Below are 24,776 nucleotides of genomic sequence, written 5' to 3' on the forward strand. Positions count from 1 at the left end.
TTTTTATATGAAATATTCTATCAATTAATAACTCATATTTTTTCTTATATATTTTATTTAGGAATAAATTTAGAATAACCATGCTAGTAAATATTTTGTATTAAGAGCTTGAATAGCCTTTTTGTTGTAGATGGTGAAAACAAATACAATAAAGAGGTCTCTTGATCCATTTTGGAATGATGAACTAACAATTGGTGTTCCGTCTTCAACTCCAAAACTTGAAGTGGTATGATCACTCAAACATTGACTTTCCTACTAATAGTAGATAAGTTAAATGTTTATGTGTTTTGATTTTTTTAGTAAAATAATTATCCAAATAAGATTTACTTCTAAACCTCATATAATTATTTTCCTTTCATTAGTTTATAGTTTAGTCTGATTCAAGTAGTGGTTTAAAGAGCTATCAGCTGCCATAGGACCTTGAAAATAACATATATATTAATAGTTTTAATTATGTAACAAGAATATATAACTACATTTCTACTATGCCTCTTGTTAATTTGTAGATGCTTGTCTTGTACTGGACAAACCTATAACTGGATCTTTGTTTGAGAAAATATTTTCTCTTATCATGATCTAGCTTGCTTCCAAAATACCCTAGGATATTATTATCATTCAGTCTTTTTACAATCATAATTGATTCCTACTTTCATTAGCCTATACGCTATATGCTGATATGATTAGTATAGAAAAAAATAAGGCCTTAGAAAAAAATATTTGCCTACTTGGCTTAGTTGTGGCTTGTGGCTGTACACTTATGATACTATTCAATTAAGTTTCACAACTTTCATGGAATCATGTCTATATAATTGTACTGTTCAAGGAATAGTGGCAGTGGATTTGTGGGTTTGTGATGTAGGCTGGTCCAATACTGAGATTCTTCTTTCAGATTTGAGTGCTGCATTATTTTATAGTCAACTCAAAGCTTAACATGCAATTTAATTGATCCCATTTGACATGAATTGTCATGGGAAGGACATATTTTATTGTTATAGCCTGCCATATGTTCTATATTTAATCATTACAGCCTGCCAAATTTCCTAACATGTTGATACTAGTCATCTACACAGGTATGTTATTAGATAGCAAAGCAACTGAAACATATAAATACAAGTCTCTGAAATTCATCCCATGCAATGCATTTGAAAGCAGGAAGAATCAAACTAGAGGAATATTGTAACTGTAATATCCCCTTGTAAGGTGTCTTAGAAATTTGAGTCAATAAATATGAATTCTCTACCCTTACTAGTTTATAATGAGCAAGACCTAGTTAGATGAGGGTTTGTAAGAGCAATTTGGGGCTTTCATAGTTATAGGGTATATGAGACCGAATTGATTGTAATTTCTTTTGATTGGGGTTAAACAAAACTATTGAAAGCTTGAGGGTCGAAAGCCACATATGTCACACACTTGTTCTGTAAAAGTGGGGTCAAATAGGCCAAAAACTAGTGACAGTCATCTATTGGGGACAGTTGATCCAAAACATCAATATCTAATTTTCAGATATGTTGAAATATAGCTGACTGGGTATCAGAACATGTGATTATGAGAGTCTTTTGGGACATTTGGGAGGAAAAAAAAATGCTCATTGGAGACTTAATTGCAAATTAGGCCTAGTAGGACAGCAAGTTGGGGTTACCAATGAAATGAACACCTAGAACTTTGAAAATAGAACTTCACTTGAACCACAATGAGTGACAATTCCACTTCCACTAGCCATGTGTTGTACAATTGTCTCATGTAAAGAGATTTCTAGCAAATTGTGCAACAATAACATCTATGTCAATACACTCAAAGGTCATATCCCAATTCCTTGTCACCTCTTCATTATAATCAAGTTTCATACATGATAGGAGATCCTGAAAGTAATGGGGGTCTAGTACTGGAGACCTTAATGGGGTTGAGAGGCAGTGCCCTAGTGGGTTTTGTGCAGGAGGGGGGGGGGTTCATGATGCAGGACAGGGTTGAGGGACAGATGCCCTACCACAGAGTCCATATTAAGACTTCTGGAATTAGATTTTTTAACAAACATTCTGTAGTACCAATGTCATGCTCACATTTCCTTGTGAAGGATGAGTTTGTGATGTGGTGAGCTTGACAAGAAACTTTGGTTGAAATGATAGTCTTCCAACAAAAAATTGGTGGGAACAGTATGAGAACAGTTGCATTTGTCAGTTTTTGACTCTATCAGCAGCATGTAGTGAAGGATAAAGTGTCTGCATGGGTTATCAAAAGACCCTTGTGCTTACAAACTTGAATATTTATATTCACTGGAAATGGTTTCTTCGACTGTTTTGAACTCTTTAAGGATCCAAGCATAGGCTCAGGTCATAGCTCCCCAAAAATTTAATGCATTGAGCTCGAGTAGCATTTTTTTGAAATGATATTCTTGCTTTTAAGAAAAAAGCTGAGATTGAACTGAATCTGCCTAGTCTTGCAGATCCTTATCTGTCAACAAACTATACAGGGAAAAGAAATTCCATGGCTACATGAGTTACTAAGAGACTATGGGGCCTATAAAATTTGAGTATTGATCTTCATCAGAAAGTCTCTAACCTATAGCAATGGTTGAAAGAGATTAGAGGCCATAGTCTAAGAAATTAGAATCTATAGTACCCATACGAACATATGCATTTATCAGTGATTCCATGATTCATAGTCATGTTGTGACTGCATACCACCAGTAAAGATATTTGGGCAATAAAATATGTCCCTTAAATTTAACAAAATGTTTTTTTTGCATGATTTTGTAAACATAATGCTACCATTCTAGGAAAACCTCACAACCATGTTGCAGCTGTATAAGTACTTCTTCTAAGACCCTGACTATGCATTTAACCAGAGAAAAAATCAAATCTTGGTTCAGAATTATTCCTGAGCCGACTCTAGCAAACATGATGCCCCATGAAAGAGGTCTTGAAAATAAGTCTCCACGATTTTTTCTTTTCTCGAGACTTCAAAACAAAATAGCAGAACAGATGTCCAATAACACCTCTTGTAAATAATGTGGAAGAGTAACCTACCTGTAATCAATACAGAACTACAGTACATATAATAGACATTAAGTAGATACTAAATTGTTTTCTCTCCAAATTTCTATCACATAAGGTGCAATTGCCTATAGGTCCTTGCTTTGAGCTATCTACAGTCACCCTTTCATGGAGGAGCGATGGATTGTTACATATGAGCTTTCTGAAATTACTCTTTTCTAAAATCATTTTCAATAAGTAATAAATTGATTAGTAGGAGATATTTTCCAAGTAAGTCAAATTGTAATATTGCTATTAGGATTCACTTAGGAAGGCCCAATGCTTCTGCGAGCATCGCTTAGATTCAATGATTGTTAAGTGTTCTATTCATTCTTGTGTAAGATGGATTCTTGTGAACCACAACTCCTGCAAAATGGTCAATGAGTTTAACTCAAAAACTATACAGTTAATTTCAATATCATAATTGTTTAAATATTTATCAGTTTACATAAATCATTATGCATCTACATCCATCTGATATTCCTAATCTATTTGCATAGATGAGGATTCAGTGACCTTATAGAAAGAAACGAATCATATAGTAGCATGCTTGTGTTGTCACCTGTTCCATGGTGAGATCATTATAGTTGCTGCATTTTTTTCTTACAATGTAATTATGTCCATCATAACTTTTGAAGGCTTTTGGAGGTATCAGAAATAAATCCTCACAGTACATTGAATGATTATCTCTGTATGTGCAAAAACATTCATAGACATGCTATTATGTATGTGATTGTTTATTAGGGTGTTGACTCTGTAATGGTGGATGGTTCACATCTATCTTTCAGTGAGAATATTTCATATACTGAATACATAACAACCATGGCCCATGCAAAGAACATTACAATGGAAGCTGAACTAGGGCGACTATCAGGTACAAAAGATAATCTGACAGTTGAGGAGTATGAGGCAAAGCTTACAGATTTGATCCAAGTGAGATGATTAAAGGATTCATATTTTTATAATCCTTCATATAGCTTACTACTATGAGGAATCATGTAAAGCATGTTGTAACTATTAGTCATTACGTTCGAAAAGATTAAGTTCTACTCAGCCTCTAATTTCCTTCATGCATTTCAGGCTTTTTTAAAGACTTTTGTACATATTTTTGGTCACATACACCAAAAAAAGTGCTTCAGGCTCTTTAATACATACTTGGGTGTCACCAAACGCACAAGGCCTAGAAAAAACAAGAACAATCAAGGAGAACAAAATTATGGCTTTGTAGAAAAAGTTCAGAAATTTGTCAATGCCTCTATAATTAATGTCAAATTCTTCTAGACATTTGTTCCCAGGGTGTCCTAGGATGGAGCAGCTAAAGGAGAACCCAAGTATGTATCTCAGGACGATGTAGGATTATTTGGTTGTGGCAGTAGTTAGATTTTAGCAAAATGTGAATGCCATCTCCTTGCAAGAAAGATTATCAAGCATCAAAGATGCTGAGTGATGTTCTTTGCTAATGCATAGGGTCTACTTTGGGCTGTCTGAGTCTATTGTTTGAAGTAGAGACATCAAATTTGTTGCAAAATTTTGATCTAAACAAATTTAACTCCAAGTAAACTACCAACTGTAAAAAACTCAAAATATGCACTACCAAAGAAATGATCAGCACACTACTTTTGATATGACAAAATTTCAATAATGTGAGGCTAAATTAGTCCCTAACAGACTGATTGAAGTTACAATGAAAGTTCTTTTGGTTTAGTTATGTGTATTTTTTGCAGAGAAGCTTTCCTATTTGGATTCTTTTGTCAAATTTGATTTTGACTAAATTTTTTGTTATTTTATATATTGTATTTGCCAGCAAAGTATGTCTTTATGCTCCTCTGAACATTTCTCTTAAATTATTCACTAATACTGTATGATTTATTAATGTTGTGAAATAGTTTATATGTTAGTGCCTTTTTAAGGTTATTATATCTACTTCAATCTCAAGCTACCATGAAGATGTCGGTAAATTGTTTCAGTTGTTACTGCTTGGCAGTAATAGGTAAAAAATGCTGAATTATGTTGTAGGCTATGACATTCCTCCATAGAAGAAACAAAAATTTGGCATATTTATTTGTCATTAATGTATAGTGGGAGCTGTTATGTTGAAGTATCACGCAGATTACTTTCTGCTTCTTACTACGAGAGTTACTTCTGGGTCTGCAAATTGAAGTTTGACATGATTCTGCACTTGGAGTCTTACTAGGAGCAGTCATCACTTATTCTTTTGTTGTTTCTTTTTTATCTAAGCTGCCAAGGATGAGTGGGATAACAGAAAATGTAAAGATTTTTACTTGTCATGACTGATCTTGACTATCTTTTTGTGGAGATTGGGTTTTATTGCCACCATTGGAGATGTGTGTGATTTTTCTTGGAGTCTTACTACCGTGGCTGCACATCTGATGGGTATCTTTTTCCTCCCTTTTCAACCTTTCATTCCAGTTGTGACTATCACTTGCTTCCTGCTATAAGGTGAAATATTGTTACAATTTCTAAGCATTTTTTGGGATATTGAGGCCAGTATCACTGATTAATTCCTATTTTCTACATTTCTTAGTCGAATCTAGAGGTACACTATTGTTTTTGGCATTTATAGATGGCTCCCATGGCACATTTATTCATTTTCTACCTCCTCCATTCACATTTTTTGGAAATGTTGAGAAAGCTAGAACACATAGTGTTTTGCATATTTCTTATCTGCCTGATTTTCATTATACTGTAGCTACTTATTATTGTTTCATACTCCTTCATTCACATTTTTTAGATGTGGCTTTTAAAATGGAATCTTCTTTCTTCCTTCTTGTTATCTTGGAGCTCTGTTTGTATGTTAAGCTACTAGAACTTAGTATGAAAGCTTAAGTATATTTCAATTTTTTCCTGATTTTTTCATGTTGTAGCTTAGAATGCCCAGAATCATAGCTAAGGGGTTATTTCTTGTCTTAAACTGCCCCCTATAACAAAATATAAAATATTTCCATTATCTATATGCATACAAGTGATGGCTTCTGGATATCTTTTGTTGTTACTCTCAGCTGTAGATAATCTTGACATGAAAACATCTATAGAAAGATTCCAGTTTGTTACATCTTTTTTTGTTTTCTGTAATGAATCTACATCTCTATTGATTTCAGCGTTTCTTTTCAAAATGTAGAACATTCTACAACTTTAAATTGGATAGGCATGCCTAGTCTTTTATACTCTATCATAATGCATCCTTTTGTCTTGTATACTTATGCTCAGTCTGTAAGTGTCATTACTGATTAGAAACATTTGCTTCATTTATTTTAAGTTGCATTTTCACTTACCTTGCATCTATCATTTGTCTGTTGTTACTTCTCTCTCTACTCAAAACTGAATTGGTAATTTTCATATAAGAATTGAAGCTTTTGTCCCTCCTGTTACTTTTATCATACTATACTGTATCTGTTACATCAGCTAATTGTAGACAAATTTCTACTGATTGGATGGTATGAATTGCAAATAACTACAAGAAAAGGGGGTACAATTAGCACACAAGCACCTTTAATCATCTAGTAGTAGGAGGAAAGGATGTATAATCCATTACATTTACAATTTCACCCTCTTTCTTGGGTCATATATTATATTCATGGGTCAATGGGTTTGACTCAAAAAATGTACAATTGAATCGTGATAGCAATATCACAATTTGACTTGTTGTGGAAAATATCTTAGGCTTATCTATTGATGAGCTCAAGGGGCTTTCTAATGAATGGTTCATAAGGCACAACACTTGTTGTAGGTTTTGCAAATGGGATTCCAAGTAGAGTGGTTTAAACCATGGAGGAAACTCCATAGTTAAGCCTTCTTAAGCTGGAGTAGTACTAGAATGGTTGAGCCTTTGAGCAAGTCGTGGTGCTTCATCTTTGTGAGCACTCCCTCGATGTAATTCCTTCAAACAAAGAGTATCCCAAGAAATTCATTAAGTTTTTCCATAATCTGTACAATATTTATTAATTATTGTGCATTATAGTCTTTCACAATTATTATCTCAAACGTGGATGATCTAATGAGGGTATTGAAACCTATGGATGAGAAATGACTGAGTGCTTCCTGGGAGCACACATAGGGAAACTACAACTTGAGTATTTGCCATTGTCTAAGCATGCATGTTGTCGATTAGTTATGCTATGGAAAATTATGGGGAAAGAAATTCAAACTGGTTTCCTAACGAGGTTGAGTGATTTATTGAAGTTGCTTTGACATTGATGTTCTGCAGAATAGTGCCTAGTCACTTGGATGTTTGAATTGATCTCTCTGTTGAAGCATAATTTCTTAAGGACTTGTTCTTGAAGGGTGTAGATGAATCATACTTATTAGTTCATTATGACGTATGTCAATGGAGGAAGTGCTAAGTTTTTGTCAACTCTTTTAAGATGTTTTAGCTTTTCTCCCTAACTGTAGCATGAAGTTAGATAAATTACATGTGGTTGCAGTACTGGATATTGATGTTGTTGGCACATTTACAATGAGTCAAGCAGCATTGAAGTATTTGAGGGAAGGTGGAATTGGAAAGCCTCCTTTAGAGGTTGGTGTTATTTTAAACTTAAGTGCTAGAATACAGTACCTCAGCTTTCTAGTATCAAATTCATGTCTCTGCTGCAAAGGTTCATTTTTAATCATTATATTCTTCTTGGATTAAGATTTGAATTAACTATTTAATAAATTTAAATGTTTCAGCATAAACATGAGAGTCATTTTACTTACATAATAATTTAAACAAGTTATCTAGCAAAGTTTTGTTTTGTTTACATGCAGTTGTTGATAGTCTTACAAGATCTATGGCTTTAGAGTGGGGGACAGATTATGGAATACGTGTAAATGGTATTGCATCTGGTCCAATTGAAGGTATTCCTGGAATGGACATACTTTCACCCATGGAATTCCTAGGCGATCTTCGGAAAAACCAACCTCTTTATAAAGAAGGAGAAAAATGGGATGTTGCCATGGTGATCATCTATTTGGCATCTGACACTGGTTAGTATCTCTTGAACCTATCTAATAATCAATATTCAAATCTCAGAGATGGAAGCTATTTAAAGAAAAATATTGTTTGGAGGGTTTATTTGTTTTTAAATTTCTTTTTCATAGACTTGGAGGTATTTTAAAAAAAAAAATTAACAATTTTTGAAAATTCCATGGTATAGAACTTTGAAAATAAGAATAGTATATTAGTCATACAAGAATGCTAATAGTGGAGGTTCCCTCTAACAAAGGATTAGTCATACAATTGTTTATGTCCCTCTTAAAAGGTGTATACCTGATTGCTAAAACTTTACATGGATTTCTGTATCATTCAAATTATCAGCTTGAAACATTATATATTCTTGTTTTATTTATTTGATCTTTTTTTCTTTTAACTTGTATTGCAAAATTCTTCAATTTCTAAAAATTAATGGAGACATATCTCATACCAAAGATGTGTCTATCTTCAAAACATGTCTTAGAAGGTGCAAGATGGCTCTCCCTGTACCAGTGCCTTGTTCCTTAGTCTGGAACTCATTTAAATCCTTCTATCCTAATCAATTTTCATTTAAATTTTGGCATGAATAAGGTGTTTACATCAAAACTTAATAAGTTTACATAAACATTCAAATTGGTATTTTCATCCATGCTCAGAGTGGTAATTAATCTACCAGATGAATTCTCACAAATAAGGGGCATTGACATGTTATTATATTTCTTTGAAGTGTTCATAGTTGTAAACATTAAAGATCTAGTTTTCTTTCTTTCCTTTACAGATTTCAGGAAATTGTGCCATTGAATGCTGGGAACATATTGGGTGTAGAAGACAATGGTCCCGCTGCAAAATATGCTAAATGTATAAGTTTTGACTCGAACCCTCCACACAGTTGAATCCTAATAAATTAACATAATTTTATACACTGGAAACAATACTCATATGGGAATTAAAGTTACAATATCCATAAAGATAGAGGTTTCACACATCACATATCCTTTTGTTATTCATTGATTACATGATCAATAAACAAGTTAACTAAAATCTCTACATTTCATGTTATATCCATTTGTAGCATGTGCCTCATGGCTATGGTTTTGTGATAGGCGATAATCAGAACAACAACTGTGACTCTCATGTTTGCTAAGTAGAGTGGAAGCTTAAGTTTCTAATAGACTGTGTGCCACCTATATTTGTATATCTAACTTTTAAATGGATTGACTCTGATTTGTCTTATTTTAAAATAGGGGATCTCTTCCTATCAAGAACATTCTAGGAAGATATGTAATGTGTTATTTGCGACTGTCACAATTGGGATCCGACATATACAGACATCATTAGAAATTTAGAGGCACAAGATTTGCCAGGATGTTACTAGACGATAGCTTTAATGACAACATGAATTTCTTTTTGTGGAGAAAATCCTAGTAGTAGTCATGCATCATATGCAACCTTCAAATATTGGCAGGGACCCTGGTGGACAGAAAACTAGTGGTTGTGAGTATGTGTCATTAAAGTATCAATTCCTGACTGGGGTAAAGCTTCTTAGGAAAATGCTATCTATAGTAAAATGAGAAACTGCAGACTTTGCAGACTCACTTCTCAGTCACATAATTTGGTGGTTGTAATTTCCTTATGTTTCGGATTACGAGATACTACTTGAATTCTTCACAATTCAATGAATATAGAAACAGTTTCTTGTATTAAAGTAATATTTGAATGATTCTTAATTCCAAATGCATAAACAGTATGGTTCAGATCAAAATAATTATGATTGCATAACAATAAAGATGATATATATTTTCTATTTTTGATATACAGGAAATTACATGCAATGACTGAGGAAATTCTTAGTACCTTGTACTATTTGTTGTGTTTGATATACAAGTAAGAATTTGCAAATATGCAGGCCGTCTCTGATATAAATTTATATTTATGCTCTAAATATTGTTATAAGTTGTTTGATATGACAATATAAATATACTTAAAGATGATGTCGTTTCTGATGGTAGACTTTATATGCTTGCACTGAATGGGTGCTAAAGGCAATATGCTCTCTTACAGAGTGATCATTGTGAGATACAAAATATAATAAGTTCTTCCAATCATCCTGAGTTGAATGATAGAACAACCTTTTTATAGCTTTCATTAGAAATGACTAGTCATGTTGTAAATGACGTGATTTATATCTCTTTTCAGTCGCACCCTTTCATAATAATCTCTAATCACTTCTCTTATGATTCAGATTGGTTTGTTCACAATAAGCACTGGGTGGGGGTGACTTGGTGAGCTGACCTACGGGGTGGACTTGGTGAGCAAACATGAAGAGTCCACTTGGTGAGCGTACTTGAATTGTCGGCTTGGCGAGCTGACTAGGGGAGTCAGCCTGACGAGCTAACATGGTGAGTCAACTTAAAGTGGTGAGTTGGTGGGGCAAGTGGGGGTGACTTGGTGAGCTAACTTGGAGAGTTGGCCTAGGGGGTGGACTTGGTGAGCGAATTTAGAGAGTCGACTTGGTGAGCGTACTTCAATTGTCAGCTTGGTGAGCTGACTTGGGGAGCCAACCTAGCAATCTAACATGGTGAGTGGGCTTAAAGTGGCAACTTGGTGGGGCAAGTTGGCGAGCTGACTTAGCGAGGCCACTTAGAGAAGCAACATGGTGAGCTGACTTGGTGAGAAAGCTCGATGAGTAGACCTAAAGACTGACCTTGATGAGGCACTTTGGTGGGGTGACTTGATGACCGAACTCAAAGAGTCAACTTGGCGAGCATACTTGAACAGTCGACTTGGTGGGGCAAGTTGGCAAGCTGACTTAGCGAGTCCACTTGGTGAGGCAAGAGGTGAGTCAACTTGGTGTGGTGACTTGGTGAGCTGACTTGGTGAGCGAACTTAAAGACTGACCTTGATGAGGTGCTTTGGTGGGGTGACTTGATGAGCGAACTTAAAGAGTCAACTTTGTGAGCGTACTCGAACAATCGACTTGGTGACATGACTTGGTAGGCTAGCTTGGCGAGCTGACCTGGCATGCATACTTGAACAGTAGACTTGGTGAGCTGACTAAAAGAATCAACTCATTAAGGTGACTGGGTGGGAGTGACTCGGCGAGCTGACCTGGAAAGTTGACCTAGGGGATGGGCTTAGTGAGAAAACTTAAAGAGTTGACTTGGTGAGCACACTTGAATTTTTGGCTTGGCGAGCAGACTTGGAGACTTGGTGGGACATGTGGGTGATCCAACTTGGTGAGGTGACTTGGTGACATGAATTGGTGGGCTGGCTTAGCAAGCCGACCTTAAAGAGTCAACTTTGTGAGTGTACTCGAACAATCGACTTGGTGACATGACTTGGTGGGCTTGGCAAGCTGACCTGGCGTGCATACTTGAATAGTAGACTTGGTGAGCTGACTTAAAGAGTCAACTCATTGAGGTGACTTGGTGGGTTGACCTGGAGAGTTGACCTAGGAGGCAGACTTTGTGAACGAACTTAAAGAGTTGACTTGGTGAGCGTACTTGAATTGTCAACTTGGCGAGCTGACTATGGGAGTTGGTCTGGCAAGCTGATATGGCGAGTCTACTTAAAGTGGCAACTTGGTGGTGCAAGTTGGTGAGCTAACTTATTGAGGCCACTTGGTGAGGCAACTTCGCGAAGTGACTTGGTGAGCTGACCTACTAAGTGTACTTAAAGATCGACCTTGATGAGGCGCTTTGGTTGGTGACTTGATGAGAAAACTTAAAGTGTCAACTTGGCATGCCGACCAAGTGATTTTACATGGTGAGTGAGCTTAGAGAAGCAACTCTATGGGGCAACTTCGTAAGCACACTGAGTGAGCCCACTTGCTGGGACAAGGTGGTAAAACCACTAGGTGAGTCGACTTTGTGAGCTCACTTAATGAGTCAACTCATTGAGGTGACTGGGTGGGGGTGACTTGGTGAGCTGACCTAGAGAGTTGGCCTAGGGGGCAAACTTGGTGAGCAAACTTAGAGAGTCAACTTGGTGAGCGTACTTTAATTGTCAGCTTGGCGAGCTGACTTGGGGAGTCAGCCTGGTGATCTAACATGGTGAGTGGGCTTAAAGTGGAAACTTGGTGGGGCAATTTGGCAAGCCGACTTAGCGAGGCCACTTAGAGACGTGACATGGCGAGCTGACTTGGTGAGAAAGCTTGATGAGAGGACCTAAAGACTGACCTTGATGAGGCACTTTGGTGGGGTGACTTGATGATCAAACTCAAAGAGTCAACTTGGTGAGCATACTTGCACTAGTCCATTTGGGTTCATTCTTTGACCTTCATTGATCAAATTTTTGACCCAATTTTTGACCAAATTCGACCAGCCCATTGGTCAAAATTTTGACCAACTCACTAGTACATGATTTGTCTCAATCATATAATTAATTATATATTTTTCATATTAGTTACTGTCAGTTTTTTTTAGGCATTCTATAAAACAGTTCACATGCCTTGCGTATGATATGACATTTTGCATGCATCCTGCACTCTCTCTCATCCGGCTAATGATGGATTATGTAGAGTGATCTGAAACCATGATGCTAAAAAACACACAATCAAATCCAAAATGAACTTGCACTACAAATGGATTGTGAAAATCTGATATTGGTAAAATTGCATGCATGTCTACCAGGACAATCACAGCTTAAACATACATTTGTCCTGGTAGACATGCATGCAAAATTAACAATATCAAATTTCCACAATCCATTTCTAATGCAAGTTCATTTTGGATTTGATTGTGTGTGTTTTTTAGCATCATGGTTTTAGATCACTCTATGTAATCCATCATCAGTCGGATGAGAGAGTGCAGGATGCATGCAAAATGTCATATCATACGCAAGGCATGTGACTGTTTTATAGAATGCCTGAAAAAAATGTACACCTACCTGTTGGTAGAAATTTCTACCTACATTGGTCAAAATTTCTACCTTCATTGGTCAAAATTTTTGACATTCATTGGTCAAAATTTCTACCTTCATTGGTCAAAATTTTTGACTTTCATTGGTCAAAATTTTTGCCTTCATTGGTCAAAAATTTTAACCTTTTTTCTATCTTTATTGGTTGAAATTTTTGACCTTCATTGGTCAAAATTTCTACCTTTATTGGTCAAATTTTTTTTCCTTCATCAGTCAAAATTTCTACCTTTATTGGTCAAAATTTTGACCAATTCCTGGTAGAACTTGCCCCATGGCTATGGAGGTTTTTTGACCAACATATTGGTCAAAATTTTGACCAACCAGAAGGTTGGTCAAAATTTCAACCGAAAAAATTCCAGCCAATGGGTTGGTTGAATTTGGTTGAAGTTTGGTAAAAAATTGGGTCAAAATTTCGACCAATAATGGTCAAAAAATGGTCCCAAATGTACTAGTGTCCACTGGAACTCTACACTAGGGGCAAGCTCAATCCATACCATATCGCCTTACATATCTTCCATATTCCACCTATCATCCATCATCCTTTCCATCTTTGATCTTGACTATCATTTTCCTCTCATCCATCCATGCTCACTTGACATATCCCTTGCACATTATCCACACACTATCCTACATACACCCACCATCTGTTCACATATTTTTATCTATTCCTTTCCTCTATCCTCCATCCATAATCCTACATACTTCCATCCATTTCATGTCCCACATTTCATCCATACTCTTCATTTCATTATTATTATCATATTCACTTCCTCTGCATCATATCCTTTGCCCATCCATCTTCCATTTTAAGGACTATGTTTGCAATCAATACTAGAAGCACAACAACAAAATGTTCATATATGTTTTGGAAATACACATGCCTTCCCTTCCTCCATACAATAGCCTTCACACCATCTATCCATTTCCACAAATCCTTTCCCACCACATTTCCTTCTATTTTCCCATCCTTGGTATGGGGTGTTTTAACTGCTTTGAAACATGGTCCTTGGCTCGCCATTGTCTAAAACCATATCCTTTGGTCCCCCATATTATTTCACTATTCAAAAATTCCCACCCTTCTCATCCATTTACTATTCCTTGGATCTCCATTGAGAACATTTATCACTTGCTCTCTCACATTCCCCTTCCATTGCAATTGAATTCATCCATCATCTTATCATATCTTATCCAAATTCTTCTACTCATCATCTAATCTCATGATATTAAGCTTCACTCATCAAACTGAGCTTATCAAAATAGTGATTGCAAACAAGCTTACACAAATTCACATTGAGACTAAATGGTTTGAGAACCCTGTTCCTTTCACACAATTGCCAGTGAACAATCACAAACATTTCAATACAATTCAATCAAACAATCATTTTTTGCCTTACAGGATGAATCCTTCCTACACAACTTTAACAAATTCACCATCAAAATAAAGTTCATGGCAAGAACTATGGACTAAATGACTACTTGGTCAAGAGGTCTTTTTGTTGATTTTATCTTTGTGTGCTAGCGATAGCCTCCCCATGTGTGCCTTGATCTTCAATATCTTGGTATCATTTGAATGGCTTAACTTGATTACTCAATTAGGGCAATGGGTTAGCACACTTTCCACCAAGATCCCTAATAAGACTTTGGGTGTGCCTAGACCTCTCTAGTACATATGTGTCATTTGTTCCATCATGACTATGAAACCTACATCTATGTTCCTAACGTCTCTATTGTGCTAAGAGTCTAGTCCATGCAAAGGAACCTTGTCATCTATGCTACTATATCATTTGATGTATAACTCCTCTTGCAATATCAAACTAGGGTGTGCTCTCCCATATGAACACAAATGTATCCCATGCATTTATGTAGTTAGGATGCATTTAGATTAATCATTATCCACTTCACCCTGCTTCATTTTGATCTTACCAACAAGTCATGCAAGGCCTTCTTTCAAGCCTTTTTCCTTTCACTTTTCCTTCATGTGTCTTTTTTTGAGAAAATGGGGCAAAACATATTCCTTTCTCACCCTATTTCCTTGAGGGGGCACCCTTCTCCCCTATCATCACTATGACACAACTCCTAGGACTCCTATCCTCTCTAGGGCAACGTATATTTTCTTTTCTTTGATAAAAATGTCATCCCAACATCACATCAAAGAGGGGCAAAATGTAGATACTTAAAATTTTCTTAAACACTATATTAATTTATTTATATTTCTCTTGACATTATAATTGATTATTTATTAATTAATTATATTTTTCATGTTCCTCTACTTATTTAATTAAATGGGTTCACTTCCCTAATGTATTTAAATTTAATTTAAATGCATCCCCTCTAATGTGTTAAATTTCTTTAATGCATAGTGCTCCATAAATTCCCTTTTAAATAAGTTCCAATTTATTTAATTCCCTCCACTTTATTAAATCCTTTAATCCTATGATTAAGTTAAATCCTATTTTATTTAATCCTAAAACCTAGTCTACACCCATCACTCTCATCCTTCTAAGCCTGCCAATTAATTAATCCCACTTAACTAATCCTAAACACCTTTCTAAACACATCTTAGTCCCTAAGTATTTGCTCACACATGTGTGAGCAACTCAAAATTCAAGAAACCTTTCATTTTATTATTTTATTCAAAACCTCTTACAACTCTTACATACTTGTCCCCCTTTACTTTCTCCAAGGTTTCTCACACGTGTGAGCAAACCTTGAGCCATCCCTTTCATCAAAAATGCTTATGTTGACCTTTGCATGGCTTGTCTCTTTATCCCATGACTCCATGGTGGCACCTATGTGGATTCCACATAGATGCGACCTCCCCAAGGTCTCTCTAAAACCTATAAGTTGAGAAATTGTTATCATGCTAGTTTAGACTTAGAGCTTTCTAGTGAATTTAAGTGATTTTTATGCATTGTTACTAATCCTTTGGTAGTTGCTAGATTTCATTTCATTTGCATTATTAACTTATTTTGATTTCTTGCATCCACATTCATATCCTTTGAATACTTCCAAGCATGGTTGCTTTTATAGCCATTGCTTGAAGTGTTTTCCATTCATATTAGCATAATTTCATATCAATTTATATCATTTATCAAATCATGAGATTCCATAGTTATGTTTTAGGAGAGCACAACCACATCCGTCATTTTTAAGCACACCAACAAGGCCTCTTATGGGTACCCTTGTTGAGCTGCTTTGAGGTTGCATGAGGATTCTAATTTTTTCGGTTGCATAAGTTTAAAACTCAAGTTTAACATTGGTTGCATATTTATTTGTTTTGAATCTTTGATATACACATGTACAACTAACATTTGCTTGTTTACATGTGCTTCTGATAGGTTAGGTTTTCACACATACAATTACATTGTATAATCCTTTACAACTCAATACCATCACAAGAACCTATAATCTCATCATACATTATGAAATCCCTAACCCTAATCTATTTTATACAAGATTTTGTCATTTACAAAATTAGGGATATATAATTTTGACAAGTTAACCTAAAAAATACTTGACGAGTCAACCATGGGAAATTGTTGACAAGCCAACTAAAAAACGCTTATCAAAATAATGAAAAGTGTATAGTACTTTCCTGATCAATCACCATACATCAATAATTTTTCACTTAGGGATAAATCAAACTCTACACTAAACAACAATCTCCTACTTGGAGTTTGATCCTATAGTAATACCGCTATCACATAAGGCTCCCACTAGATTGTACCATCATAGACTCAATTGTTCCTTTATTCTATTAAGTCTGATGGACCAACTAAAGTTGAAGAGGAGTTCAACTTCTCCCACATCACTTCCTTTCTAAACATATCTGCTAGATTAATATCTATATGTATTTTTTCAGTTTAACTGTGCATTATCCAAAACTGACCAAATGAAATGGTACTGCAATTATTTGTACTTTTTCTTTGAATGAACAATGTAATTTTCTATAGGATAAATGACACTCTAGCTAGTTGTAAACCAATAATTGTCTCTCTACAGGTGTTCCAATTCTTCCATGAAGAATTGAAGCCATATCATCTCCTTGGATGCCTCTGTAGTAGCAATATACTCTGCCTATATAGTGGATAAAGAATTCAACTTTTGTAACCGAGAAAATCAACTTGCTATTGTCCCACCAATAGTAAATACATATGATATAGTACTCTACCTAGTAACTAGATCCTCTGCCAAAAAAATAGCCTTGTAAATTTATAGTAGAGCCCCCAAAATGTAAAAATTTACTAGTTGTTCATCTCAAATATATCCTAGGATAATTCATATATTTGTTAACAACTCACACTAAATGTGCAATATCTAGCCTAGTACATACCATGGCATACATTAGCCTACCTACAATTGAAGCATAAGGTACCTTGGACATCTTATCCTCATCTTCTTGTGTCTTTGGACACATCTCCTTAAGAAAATTTTAAGGACCAGGAAAAGGTGTGCTGACAGCTTTGGCATTCTCCATAGAAAAATATTGCAACACTTTTTTAATTTAATCAGCCCAAGATAAAGTCATTTTCCTATTTTTCCTTTCTCTGCAAATTTTCATACCAAGGATTTTTTTTTCTGCCCCAAAATCCTCCATAGCAAATGAATGTGCTAACTGTTGTATTAACCCCTTAATGTTATCCATGTTAGACCTAGCTACAAGAATATCATCAACATATAAACATAAAATAGTGTAGTTGTCATCATCCTACCTCTTAAAATAAACACAGTGATTTGATTGACACCTAGTGTATCCATGCTCATGCATAAAACTATCAAATTTAAGATAACATTGCTAAGGTGCTTGCTTCAAGCCATATAAACTTTTCTTCAATCTGCACACTAAGTTCTCCTTACCTTTGACCTGAAGACCTCAAAACCCTACAATTGTTCCATTTATATTTCTTAATCCAAATCACTATGAAGAAAATTTGTTTTAACATGAAGTTGTTCCAAATGCAAATCTTCAGTAGCCACAATACTTAAAATAGTGCAAATAGAAGTCATTTTAACAACAAGAAAAAATATCTCATCAAAATCAATGCCCATTTTACATGCAAATCCTTTAACAACTAACCTAGCTTAAAATATTTTCTTACCTCCATCATCTTCTTTTGACCTGTAAACCCATTTATTCTGTAAAGCACTTTTACCTACAAGTAACTTACATAAATGCCAAGTCTGATATTTCAACAAGGAGTCCATTTCTTCTATCACTATAGGCTCCTATTGAATCTTTGTATCTACCTACACAAATTCATCATAAAATTTAGGTTAACAAACATCTATGAATAAAATAGAATAAAAAAAGGGAGAAAAACTTTCTGGAGGTCTACTTAGCCTTGTTGACTATCTAACATTCACTGGCGTTTGTGGTATTTGTTGTTAATGTTGTTGCAGAGTATAAGGAGCTACTAGAACATAATCCTTTGGAGTATCATCTAGTACTAAATAATCATTTTCTTTCTTCTCATGTTGTTGTAGTAGATCTTTGTACAACACTTTCTCATTGAATTTGACATCTTTGCTTCTTCCAATTTTATGATTTTCAAAATCCCAAAGTCTATAACCAAATTCATCAATTTTATAACCAACAAATACACATTTCTTTGACTTATCTTCTATCTTTGTTCCATTTTTAGAATCCATATGTATAAATACTTCATAACCAAAGTTTCTAAGAAAATAATAACTTGCCTTCTTACCAATCCATGCTTCCTCTAGAATACCACAATTCAAAGGAGTAGAGGGACCTCTATTGATCAAACATATATTAGTATTGAAACCCTCTTCCCACATGTTTAGGAGTATCCTAACATGTAACCTAGTGCTCCTTGCATGCTCCAGTATTGTCTTGCTCATGCATTCAACCACTCCACTTTCTTGTGGAGTCCTTGGAACAATTTTCTACCTACTAATACCATTTTTGGAACAATAATATTCAAATTCATTGCTGCAATACTTGCCACCATTACTAGATATGAAACATTTTAGCCTTTTATGAGTCTCATTTTCAGCCAAGCTTTCCATTTTTTTACAGTTACAAATACATCAGATTTATGTCTAAGGAAATAAACCCATACATTTCTATTTGCATCATCAATAAATGTAACATAATAATGAGAGCCACCAAGGGAAGACACCAAAGCTGGTCCCCATACATATGTATGCACAAGCTCTAGTTTCTCATTTTTATTTTCTTTCCCACTCTTCACAAAACTAACTCTCTTTTATTTTCCATATACACAACTTTCACAAAAATTCATATTGACACATTTAAAACCTGGTAAACTTTCTTTGAACAAAGTATTCTCATACCTTTCTCAACCATGTGCCCAAGTCTGTTGTGCCATAGTATTACTTCATAATCTAAAATAAGTGTTTTTTTTCCTTCCTCAATTGTAGCAATTGTTCTTGAACATTCATTTTTCTCTAAAATAATTAAAGTAGAAAAGATAGTATCATGACTTGTAAAATGATATAAGGTGCCTACTTTAACACCTTTTTCTACTATTAAGTAACGTTTTAACATCTTCTAATTTGTATCATTAAAAGTAATTGTGCAACCCTCATTACATAGTTTCCTTGCTGAAATTAAATTCCTACTCAATCTTGGAACATGTCTTACATCTTGTAGTAGCTCACAATTCTCATTCTACAACTTAATATTAATTTTCCACTTTCCAACAATTTGACAAGGTTCATTATCTCCCAAATAAACTAGCCCAAAATCCTCGTGGACATAATCAAGAAAATAACTTTAATGGGTCGTAGCATGAAATTAATCTCCCAAGTCTAAAACCCATGAATTATAACCATTTTCTAAGGAAAGAAGAAAATGATCCTCTTCAAATTTATTACTTACCATATTTTCCTCCTTGTTCTCTTCTTGCTTGTCTCCTTCATAGTTCTTTCGAGTCCAAGAATCTTTCTTCGTATGCCCTAGTTTTCCACAGTACCAACAATCTCTTGGTCCTATAGATTGAGACCTCATTCTCTTTGATTTTTCTCTTGATTTCCCACAATTTCCAAAATTATTTCCTCCTTCATTGTTTTTGCCTCTCCTTTGTGCATTCAAAACACTTCCTAATGTAGATCTACCTGAGTGTTTCCTATGAGTTTCCTCACTTAGAATAACACCGATCACATCATCAAAATTTAGGGTATTAGATCTAGAAACATAATTATTCATAGCCATTACCAAGCCAATCCTTTGACATTCAGTGGGAGTTCAACTTCTTGGTCAAGTTGTATTATTTGGTGCTTAGGTATAACTTTCTAAGCCTCAAAAACTATTGTTTGATACACACTTGCAACTATCTGATGCTCGGGTATAACTATTTGTGACTCACATGCTACTATCTAATTCTTGGTAGGCTTATATTGTAACTCGAGCAGAGTATCAAGTGCATCATCATAGACATAAAAAAACTTGTTGTAATCTCCAAGTTCCTTCTTAATTTCCATATCATTCTTCTCTACAAACTCATCAAATATTACGTTTTCAATTTCAATCATCTTGTTAGTAGCCTTGTTCAAACATTTGTAAGCTTTTCTCTTAGATGAGTATCATAGGAATATACCTCCATCTCCTTTAACAATTAAGTTTACCATTCCTAGCATCCTTGTGAATATAACATCTACTTCCATATATTTTGAAATAACTTGCATTTGATGTATGCTCATACCATAGCTCATAAGATGTTTTGTTTGTTCCTTTCTTCAATTGAACTTTCTTGAGAGTGTAAACAACAATAATGACTACTTCTCTCCATCTGAGAGACATCCTTGTTGATCATCAATTTCTTTAAATAATCCATGATATATCTATTTCTCCTTTCAGAAATACCATTCTATTATGGAGTTCTTGGTATAGAGAACTCTCTTTTGATACCATTCTCAAGTCAAAAGTTAATGAATTCAAAAGACATAAATTCACCACTTCTATCAAATCTTAAACATTTCAAAGGTTTTCTAGTTTCCTTTTCAAATCTTGTATTATATTATTTAAACAAATCAAAATCATGTTATCTCACTTTATGAACATTACAATTATCATCTTTGAACAATTGTCCACAAACAATATAAAGTATCTATCACCGTAATAACTATTAACTTTAATTGGACCACGTAAATCAGTATGCACTAATTCTAGAACATGATTGTAAGTCTATGTATCTTGCTAGACAAGCTAGACTTTGTCATCTTATCGAGTTGACATTCTTTGCACATAGCATTATCAGGTTTTTGTAGATTTGGTAAGCCTCTTACTCTTTTCTTTTATTGATTTTTACCATGTTTTCAAAGTTTACATGACACAACCTTTTATTCCATAACCACACATCCTCAATTCTAACAAATAAACATATATAAACCATAAGATCAAGGTAGAATCAATCATCTTTTGTTTACATTCTTATTCCAATCATTTTACCTTCATCATCAAAGATTTTGACCTTTCTTTTCTCAAATTCAAGCTTGTGACCTGAGTTATTCAACTGAGCAACACTCAATAGATTATATTTGATCCCTTTAACCCTTTATGCATCATCACATCTAATCTTATCATTCAACATTAATGATCCTTTACTATTCATTGCATATGGAACATCACTATCAAACTTAACAGTTATACCATCATCAATTTCTTCAAAAAAATTGAACTTACTTAGATCACTGGTCATATTATGTGAACAACCACTATCAATAATCCAAGAATCATTCTTTTTAACATGTGAAATAATGGAAATTTCATTCTCATACCTTTCACCATTTGACACTTCCTTGATTGCAACATAAACCATTTCAACTACTTCCTTGTCATCATCAAAACTTGTCTCGGTATGCTCTTCTTCAACAAATGTAACATGAATTCTTGCCTTTGTCTTTGTAATCTTCATTCTTCTTGTGCTTGTAATATTTCTTGTCATTTCTATCATTTCTATAAGGTTTGCCTTAATTATGACATTTAGTAGCTAAGTGACAATATTCATTACATTTGAAATAGATCAAGAGTAGTTTACCTTTGTATTCACCTTTACCTCCTAATAACCTTCTTGTAAGTAATTCTTTAATCTCATCCAGATCATCTTCAGTTTAATACTCACTTTCTTTTTTGGATTTCTTCTCTTTCTTTGGATTGTTAATGGTTACTAAAAGCTTAAAAGAAATTTCAATCGTAACCATACTATTAGCATAATTTCTCAACTCAAATGCAGTCAACCAACCAACTAGACCATCAAGTGTCAGAACACTACCAAACATAGCTCTTACTTGTTGAATAACAAAAACTCTAATAACATAAATAGGAAAAAGTGTTCTCAGGATTTTACTTACAATTTTAGAATTCAAGATTTATCCTCCAACAACTCTTATTGCACACACAACATCCTTGATTTGGTTCACATATTGTGTAGTATTTTTACCTTCTTTCATTCCCATGTCATCATACTTGCCTCTCAATATTTTACCTTTGGCCCTTCTTACATTGGCATCTCCTCCATAGACAACCTTCAACTTATCCCAAATTTCTTTGCAGTGGTACAATTCTTAACATCATCAAATTTAGCATCAGTGAGAACAGTTGCAATATCAATCATCATATTGTTATTATTCCTCTTCATCATTCATTTGATCCATAGTCAAAGGACCAAAAGATATAACATATTCATGCTCCAACCAATGTGTGACATCATCTCAATACTTGAAAGATGTAGCTTCATTTGGTCTTGCCATGAGTAAACATTCTCCTTGTTCAACTTTGGCATCTTTGTTTTATGCATCTTGATATTTTTCTTTAGTTCCTTCAAAATTATTCCTTCAAGCACTTTGAGCTCTAATACCAAATTGTTATATAAATAGGTGGGGGGGTGGTGGCTGATTTAGTTATGTCTAGTTATCTCACAGTCCCTTAACATTTCATCACCATCAAAGCAACATAAACATCAACACATTTAATTACTTGGTAGACATATCCAACATTAAACTTGAGTCATACATCAACTTCTTCACAAATTGTTATCAAGCTATTCCCTACATTACCGATTCTAACTAGTTTTTTTCAGTTATTCCCTATTAATAACTTAATTCTTACCGAGACTGCAGTAAATTATTAACATGTAAATCAACTTGCAACACAAATAACAATCACACAAATTGACACCAATATTTAATGTGGAAACCTTGCTAAGGGAAAAACCACCTGGGATCAGCAACCCAAAGATTTGAGTCTTTTGAAGTGATCTTTGTTAGTAGACTACCTTGTTAAAGGTTACATACACTTTGTTAAAGTGACCTTGTTAGAGGATTTCACCAAAAGATCATCTAGACCTTATCACTCCCTATCTAGGACCAAAAAGAGTGGCTTAATTTAAAGGACTTACAAACACCACTAATCGATGTTACCATATAGGATTTCACAGGCTTGTTAGGTCCACTCAGTGCTTCTTAGATTTTTTGCTACAATGATTAAACTACAAACAATATAAAGTGATATGTTAAGAATAGAAACAACCTTTTCTTGATCAAATTTTGGATCTTTCACTTCCTTTGTCTTTTACTCACTCAGTTGATTCTATCTTCTGTAAAATCCTTTTCTTCTCTCTGTTCGACTTGGCTCACTAAGATCAACTCATTCATCTTCACCTTCAACAGCTTCGCTCTTCACAACAACTATTAATCTTGTCTATTTCAGCTTCATCAACTCTCAAACAACATCAAAATGAAATCATCACCCACTTTGAACAAGCAACCTAAACTATCCTTTTCTCCTCCTTTAGATTTTTCAATGCTTCCAGATCCTTCCATATTTTTCTTCTTGATCAAAATTGTTGATCTTAGGTTTACAACAGGAGTCCTTCATACAATAAATTTAGACATATAGAAAATAGAATGACACATTAAATTTTGTGTCAATCCTTATCCTTCTTCAATTTCCTTCGTTAGATCCTTCTTGAATTTTCTCCTTCATTGATCTTACGAAAAACTTTGGCTTTCCTAATCGACCTTCTCAAACTTTTCAAGTTTCCATCAAAATTCGTCCTAATATTCCAATTTCTCAAACTTGTTCATTTGGTTGTCACTTAGTAAAAAAATGCATTACTCTAGTAACATGTAACTCAGTTAATATTGACTTGCTCAGGAAACATTGTGTTCTTCATTCCTTTGCAATCACTCAGGTAATATTGTAGTCACTCAGTGAATATAGTCTCCCTTCATTAACCTTGTAACTCATTTAATCTTGTAATCTTAAACATATTGCAACAATATATGATTCTAAAAAAGTCAAAACCAATATTATATTATCATTGTCTAGCTCATTCAAGTACCCATTGAATACCTTACATATGAACTCTGTCTTCATCATACTTTCTTCAAATCCTCTGCATCATTTAAATCCTCTTCATTAATCAAATGATATGGCACTTTCCTGAGTTAGCATAATGTATAGCTAATTAAGACTTCGACATCAATGAAAATATAACAATTGATATGAATCTTTTACATAAATTAAGAACATCATCACCTAACAATTAATTACAATATTAGTTGGGACTAACATGAACTTGTCAACCTTTATTTTGCCCTCGTCTGCCATTGCTCCCACTCAACCATGAGACTTTTCTGCAAAGGATAACTGAAACAATCTCACTCTAATACCACTTGTTAGGATTAGCAAGATATAAATAAAAATTACATGCAAATATAACCAATATTATAAAATAATGACACACACAGAAGAGAATGCAAGACACAAAGATTTAATGTGGTTTACCTAATCCCTGAGATACGTCTACCAATAGTGGGTCTAATATTCATGTTATCTAGTGATTATAACCTAATTACAATCTCTAATTCCTTAT

Source organism: Cupressus sempervirens, chromosome 1 (assembly GCF_028749045.1).
Source record: "Cupressus sempervirens isolate cs-2001-9-10 chromosome 1, ASM2874904v1, whole genome shotgun sequence".
Lineage (NCBI taxonomy): Eukaryota > Viridiplantae > Streptophyta > Pinopsida > Cupressales > Cupressaceae > Cupressus > Cupressus sempervirens.